Here is a 7,837-nt window from a genome sequence, read left to right as displayed (position 1 = left end):
GCCGAATGGCTGAGAAACACCTAAAGAAATGTTCAACATCTTTAGTCATAAGGGAAATGCAAATCAAAACAACCCTGAGATTTCACCTCACACCAGTGAGAATGGCTAAGATCAAAAACTCAGGTGACAGCAGATGCTGGAGAGGATGTGGAGAAAGAGGTACACTCCTCCATTGTTGGTGGGGTTGCAGACTGATACAACCATTCTGGAAATCAGTCTGGAGGTTCCTCAGAAAATTGGACATTGAACTGCCTGAGGACCCAGCTATACCTCTTTTGGGCATATACCCAAAAGATGCCCCAACATATAAAAAAGACACGTGCTCCACTATGTTCACTGCAGCCTTATTTATAATAGCCAGAAACTGGAAAGAACCCAGATGCCCTTCAACAGAGGAATGGATACAGAAAATGTGGTACATCTACACAAGGGAATATTACTCAGCTATCAAAAACAATGACTTTATGAAATTCGTAGGCAAATGGTCGGAACTGGAAAATATCATCCTGAGTGAGGTAACCCAATCACAGAAAAATACACACGGTATGCACTCATTGATAAGTGGCTATTAGCCCAAATGCTTGAATTACCCTAGATCCCTAGAACAAATGAAACTCAAGACGGATGATCAAAATGTGAATGCTTCACTCCTTCTTTAAAAGGGGAACAAGAATACCCTTGGCAGGGAATAGAGAGGCAAAGATTAAAACAGACACAGAAGGAACACCCATTCAGAGCCTGCCCCACATGTGGCCCATGCATATACAGCCATCCAATTAGACAAGATGGATGAAGCAAAGAAGTGCAGGCTGACAGGAACCGGATGTAGATCTCTCATGAGAGGCACAGCCAGAATACAGCAAATACATAGGCGAATGTCAGTGGCAAACCACTGAACTGTGAACGGGACCACAGTTGAAGGAATCAGAGAAAGGACTGAAAGAGCTTGAAGGGGCTTGAGACCCCATATGAACAACAGTGCCAACCAACCAGAGCTTCCAGTGACTAAGCAACTACCCAAAGACTATATGGACTGACCCTGGGCTCCAACCGCATAGGTTGCAATGAATATCCTAGTAAGAGTACCAGTGGAAGGGTAGCCCTTGACCCTGCCAAGATTGAACCCCCAGTGAACGTGATTGTTGGGAGGAGGGGATTAATGGTGGGAGGATTGGGAGGGCAACACCCATATAGAAGAGGACATGTAGGGATTTAAGGGGATGTTGGCCCGGAAACCAGGAAAGGGAATAACAATCGAAATGTAAATAAGAAATAGCCAAGTTAATAAAGATGGAGAAAATAAATTACATCAGACTTTTCTCCAGAAGAGATCATAGAGTGATTTGATACAGAAACAAAGAAACACAAATGAGTGACGAGCGAGGCCGGGCTGGGAGGCGGTCGGCTTTCTCTGTCGCTCTCTTTCCTTTGCACGTGGTTGTGGAAGCCGGTAGGCCTGAGCTGCTCCTGCTGAATAATGCCGGGAAAACTCCGCAGTGCGTCCAAGTCGGAGTCAGAAGGGACCGAGGAGAGTATGGAGACGCTGCAGAAGCCAAGCGAGAAGAAAACTAGAAAAGAGAAGCCAAAATCTAAAACTGACGAGGCAACAGAAGGAGTGAAGAGGCCGCTTCCTCCAAAGTGAAAGCAGTTAAAAAGAAAGGGCCTTCTGAGGATGATGTGGGTCCCCCTAAATCCAAGAAGGCCAAGAAGCAGGAAGAGGAGCCTCAAGACGACCCTGCTTCTAAAAGCAAAACCTCCAAGAAGAAAAAGGAGCCCCTAGAGAAGAAAGCACCCTCTGCTAAAACCAAAGAAATGAAAGCCGAGGAGCCTTCTGAGGAAGAGGCAGACGCTCCTAAGCCCAAAAAGACAAAGAAAGGGAAGGAAGCAAACGGAGACGTGGGAGAGAAGAGCCCCGGGCTGAAGAATGGGCTCTCCCATCCCAAGCCAGACTCCAGCTCCACCCAAGCTCCCGGAGAGGAAAGCGAGACAGAAAAGGAAATACCCGTGGAGCAGAAAGAAGGAGCCTTCTCTAATTTTCCCATATCAGAAGAGACTGTCAAACTTCTCAAAGCTCGTGGGGTGAACTTCCTCTTCCCTATACAAGCCAAGACATTCCACCATGTGTACAGTGGGAAGGACTTAATCGCCCAGGCACGCACAGGAACCGGGAAGACCTTCTCCTTTGCCATCCCTTTGATTGAGAAACTTCAAGGTGGGCTGCAAGAGAGGAAGAGAGGCCGAGCCCCTCAGGTGCTAGTCCTTGCACCTACAAGAGAATTAGCAAATCAAGTGAGCAAAGACTTCAGTGACATCACCAAAAAGCTCTCAGTAGCCTGTTTTTATGGTGGAACTCCCTATGGTGGTCAAATCGAACGAATGCGGAGTGGGATTGACATCCTGGTCGGGACCCCAGGTCGTATTAAAGACCACTTGCAGAATGGCAAGCTAGACCTCACCAAACTTAAACATGTTGTCCTGGATGAAGTTGATCAGATGTTGGATATGGGCTTTGCTGATCAAGTGGAAGAAATTTTATGTGTGGCATACAAGAAAGATTCTGAAGACAACCCCCAAACATTGCTTTTCTCTGCAACTTGCCCTCATTGGGTATTTAATGTTGCTAAGAAATACATGAAATCTACATACAAACAGGTGGACCTGATTGGTAAAAAGACTCAGAAAGCAGCCATAACTGTGGAGCACCTGGCGATTAAGTGTCACTGGACAGAGAGGGCAGCGGTGATTGGGGATGTGATCCGAGTGTACAGTGGTCACCAAGGGCGTACAATCATCTTCTGCGAAACCAAGAAGGATGCACAGGAGCTGTCGCAGAACACGTGCATAAAGCAGGATGCCCAGTCCTTACATGGCGACATTCCACAGAAGCAAAGGGAAATCACCCTGAAAGGTTTCCGAAATGACAATTTTGGAGTTTTGGTGGCAACCAATGTTGCTGCCCGTGGGTTAGACATCCCTGAGGTTGACCTGGTTGTTCAGAGCTGTCCACCAAAGGATGTGGAGTCTTACATTCATCGTTCGGGGCGGACAGGCAGAGCTGGAAGAACAGGGGTTTGCATCTGCTTTTATCAGCACAAAGAAGAGTACCAGTTAGCACAAGTGGAGCAGAAAGCGGGAATTAAATTTAAACGGATAGGTGTTCCTTCTGCAACAGAAATAATAAAAGCCTCCAGCAAAGACGCAATCAGGCTCTTGGATTCTGTGCCTCCCACTGCTATTGGCCATTTCAAGCAGTCGGCTGAGAAGCTGATCGAGGAGAAGGGAGCTGTAGAGGCCCTGGCCGCAGCTCTGGCTCACATCTCGGGGGCCACATCGGTGGACCAGCGCTCCCTAATCAACTCACAAGCGGGCTTTGTGACCATGATCCTGCGGTGTTCTGTTGAGATGCCCAACCTTAGTTATGCCTGGAAAGAACTTAAGGAGCAGCTGGATGAGAGCATCGATGCCAAAGTGAAGGGGATGGTCTTCCTCAAAGGAAAACTGGGAGTTTGTTTTGATGTCCGCACTGAAGCAGTCACAGAAATAAAGGAGAAGTGGCACGATTCGAGACGCTGGCAGCTCACTGTGGCCACCGAGCAGCCGGAGCTGGAAGGACCCCCAGAAGGATACCGAGGCGGCAGGGGCCAGCGGGATGGCAGCCGTGGCTCTTTCAGAGGACAGCGGGGTGGAAGCAGGAACTTCCGGGGACAGGGACAGCGAGGAGGAAGTAGAAACTTCAGAGGACAGCGACCAGGAGGTGGCAACAAAAGTAACAGGTCCCCAAACAAAGGCCAGAAGCGGAGTTTTAGTAAAGCATTTGGTCAGTGAGTAGAGGCCAGAGGAACTTGTTCCCACCCCACTGTGGACCTCAGAGCCCGTCCTGCTGTCAAAGCCCCCAGTGCTTCCTTTTTGATCAATTCTCAGCCCATTTCTTGCAGAGACAGGCTTCTGAGCTGTCCAACTACCCATCCTAAACTCTGCATTTGGGGAAGGGATGGGAATGCATTGCTTCATTTTTCAACATACTTCCTAGATTTACAAAGTAAAACCAGCCTCCGATCTGCCTATCTCCGTGTTCTGTGTGTGCGCACTGGGGCCTAAGCTCAGACCCTCGCACATGCCCTCCCTACAACTGTTTCTCTGGTCCCCTGTACATGTTTCCTACTCATCCTACAAAGAAAGTTTCCCAGGGGTGCCTCAGTCTCTGGGGGACCATGCGAGCCAGGGTGGATAATTTTTGCATTCCTTGGCCTCTTGTTCCCCTCACAAACAGTTGCTGTGTTTATGTCTGGCAAGGTTTGACCTGAGCAGTGCTTCGCAGAAGCCATCTCAGACTTAGCTGATAGAACAGTTTGTAGCCGCTCTAGAGCGCAGGCAGCATGGGTTCACTCTGTGGTGTCCTCACTACTGTTTCTCACTGGGTGACTTGTGTTCCCGTGAGTTCTCCAGACAGTGTATATTGGAGTACATTTTCATAGGAGCCATGTCTAAAGTTCAGGCCCAGTGTGTAGACTTTTTCTTAGTTAATGAGACTGGATAAATGGCGTGTAATTGCTTCTACCCCACGTTTGGAAGATTGATTTACCAAGGAGTCATACAGGGAGGGTGGGGCTAAGTTGGTGTTGCTGAGGAAGGCTTCAAAAAAGCCACAAAGATGTCTTTCATCTTGACAAGTAAAGAGGTGGAAAAGCATGCTTTGAGTGGCGAGCACTTCCTGAGGTGGGGCTCCCGAAGGGACAGCACCTACTAGTGTGAGATCTTTTAAAGGGCACAGTGAGACTAGTTTGATCTATTGTAAGATCTGTTCCTGACGAGCTGCTTCTCTGGCTCAGAGATTCCGGCTGTGACAAGCTGTGTCATTTTAAGTTGTTGCTTTGAGGGAACGGAAGCGTGGCCCCTGCCTACTGCTCAGTGTTCTTCATCTGGGAAACTCCCACCTAGCACAGAAGCTGGAGTGGTGGGGTCCTCTAGCCCTACTAGAGTCTGTACAGGAGTCCTAGAATAGACCTGGAAGGAAAGTCAGAACCACATGCTCTGGTTTTTGTTTTATAAACTCAGTTGTTTGGGTCAGCTAAGACCTTCATTTTAGTTAGTACAGTCCTTACCTCCTAGCCTTACCAGAACAGCATCAAAGGGCTCTGATACCCAATCAGCTGCTGTCACTGAAGCAGTGCCCTTTTTTCTATTTAAGTTCAGTTTCCCCCTTGAACTCTGACCAGATGGCTCATCCTCTGCCAGGGATTCTTTGGGGTTTTTTTCTTTGTTGACGACTCTCTGGCTTGTAATAAATATGGGCATGATTTAATGAAACATTTCACTATTGGGTAAGAATTCGCCATTTCAAGATGGTAGAAGGACATGCTGGCTCTACTTCCAAGAGGACAGCCTAAAACTAAAACCTTTTGAATTTTGAATTAATGGGTTACCCTATAGAAAAAATGATCTGCGGAAAACCAAACAGTGAAGGGAAAGAAGGAAAGAATTTCAATTGACACAATTTAAATAAAATATGGCTTTTCAAATAAAGGAAGAGAAGTTTCTTTTGGGTCACACAATCTAAACAATATTTATGTATAATTCAGCTCTTATTTGGCTTAAATGGGCTTAGTGGGAAATGTTATCATTTTTACTATTTTCTACAGAGAAAATATTTTCCAGTTTATCAAGTAACTCTGGACTTTGGAATTACCTGTTTTTATGTTCCAGCTGTCTATATAGTTGTTTCTCTGAAATGGTACATAAAATGTTTTTACATTAAAATGAATTACTGTATAAAGTACTGCATTATGCCATAATAAAGATACTAATGCTTTTAAAAAAAAAAAGAAACACAAATGCCAGCCCAAGCTACTGTATTCAGCAAAACTCTCAATAAACCTAAATGGAGAAACCAAGATATTCCATGGAAAATCAAATTTACACAATATTCTTCCAGAAATCTAGCCATACAAAGTATAAAATATGGAAAAGTTCAACACAAGGAGGGAAACTACACCCTATTAAAAGCAAGAAAATTATCTTCTTGCAACTCACCCAAAAGAAGATAACAAGACAAACATTACTCTACCTCTAACAATAAAAAATAAAAGGAAAAAACAATCATTAGTCCCTAATATCTCTGACCATCAATTGACTCAATTCCCCAATAAAAAGACATAGACTAATGGACTGGATAATTTAAGAGAATACATAATTTTGCTGGATACAGGAAATATACTTCAGTGACAAACATAGACACTACTTCAGAGTAAAAGGCTAGAAAATTATTTCCAAGCAAATAGTGTCAAGAAACAAGCTGGAGTAGCCATCCATAAACATGAACTTTCAAATCTGAATATTTATGCTCAAATGCAAGGGCACCCACATACATAAAAGAAACCTTACTAAAGCTCAAAACACACATTGCACCTCACACAATAATAGTGGGAGATTTCAACACCCCACTCTCATCAATAGAAAGATCATGGAAACAGATACTAAACATAGACACAGAGAAATTGACAGGAGTTTTGAAACAAATGTATTTAACAGAAATCTATAGGACTTTCATTCTAAAACAAAAGAATATACCTTGTTCTCAGCATATCATGGAACCCTCTACAAAATTGACCATATATTCAGTCAAAAACAGCCCTCAACAAATACAAGAAGATTGAAATAATCCCATACATCTTAGTTCACCATGGACTAAGGCTGGTGTTCAATAACAAAAAAAAAAAAAAAAAAAAAAAAAAAAAAAAAAAAAAAAAACAAAGAAAGCCCACATACACATGCAAGCTGAACAACACTCTACTAAGGGATGACTTGTTCAAGAAAGAACTACAGAAATTAAAGACTTTGTATAAGTTAATGAAAATGAAGCTACAACATAACCAAAGTTATGGGACACAATGAAAGCTGTGCTGTGAGGAAATCTCATAGCTCTGAGTGTGACAAAAAGAAACTGGAGAGGGCATACACTAGCAGCTTGATAGCATACCTGAAAGCTCTAGAACAAAAAGCAGCAAATACACCCTAGAAGAATAGACATCAGGAAATAATCAAACTAAGGGCTGAAAGCAACCAAGTAGAAACAAAAAGAATTATAAAAAGAATCAACAAAACCAGGAGCTGGTTCTTTGAGAAAATCAACAAGATTAATAAATCCTTAGCCAGACTAACCAGAGGGCACAGAGAGAATATCCAAATTAACAAACCAGAAATGAAAGGATAGACATAAAAACAGAGACTAAGTAAATTCAAAAAAATTATCAGATCCTCCTACAAAACCTATACTCAATAAAACTGAAAAATCTGGATGAAATGTACACTTTTCTAGACAGATACCAGGTAATTCAGGATCAGATAAACCATATATTAAAAAAGTCCCATATCCCCTAACAATATAGAAGCAGTCATTAAAATTTTCTCAAACAAAAAATGCCTAGGACCAGATGGATTTAGTGCAGATGTCTGTCAGACATTCATAGACGACCTAATGCCAACACTGCCCATACTATTCCACAAAATAGAAACAGAAGAAACACTACCCAATTCCTTCTATGCAGCCACAATTACGTTTAGACTTAAACCACACAAAGACCCAACAAAAAAGAAAACTTCACTCCAATTTCCCCTATGAATATGCAAAAATACTCAATATAATTCTCTCAAACCAAATTCAAGAACACATCAAAACAGTCATCTGTCATGATCAGGTAGACTTCATCCCAGGGATGCAGGGATGAGTCAATAAATGGAAATACATCATCATAATCCACTATATAAACAACCTCAATGAAAAAAACCACATGATAATTTCATTAGATACTGAGAAAGCATTTGACCAAATTCAATACAC

At 43.3% G+C, this 7,837-nt stretch overlaps 1 pseudogene; it reads left to right on the top strand.

Annotated features, from left to right (window-relative positions):
* The first annotated feature begins 1,400 nt into the window (after window positions 1–1,400).
* On the top strand, window positions 1,401–5,826 carry Ddx21-ps1 (DExD-box helicase 21, pseudogene 1; annotated as a pseudogene).
* Window positions 5,827–7,837: the final 2,011 nt, after the last annotated feature.

The sequence above is a fragment of the Rattus norvegicus genome, chromosome X, assembly GCF_036323735.1.
Source record: "Rattus norvegicus strain BN/NHsdMcwi chromosome X, GRCr8, whole genome shotgun sequence".
Taxonomy (NCBI): Eukaryota; Metazoa; Chordata; class Mammalia; order Rodentia; family Muridae; genus Rattus; species Rattus norvegicus.
The sequence above is the reverse complement of the archived record's forward strand: the minus strand, read 5'-3'. Positions and strand labels throughout refer to the sequence as shown.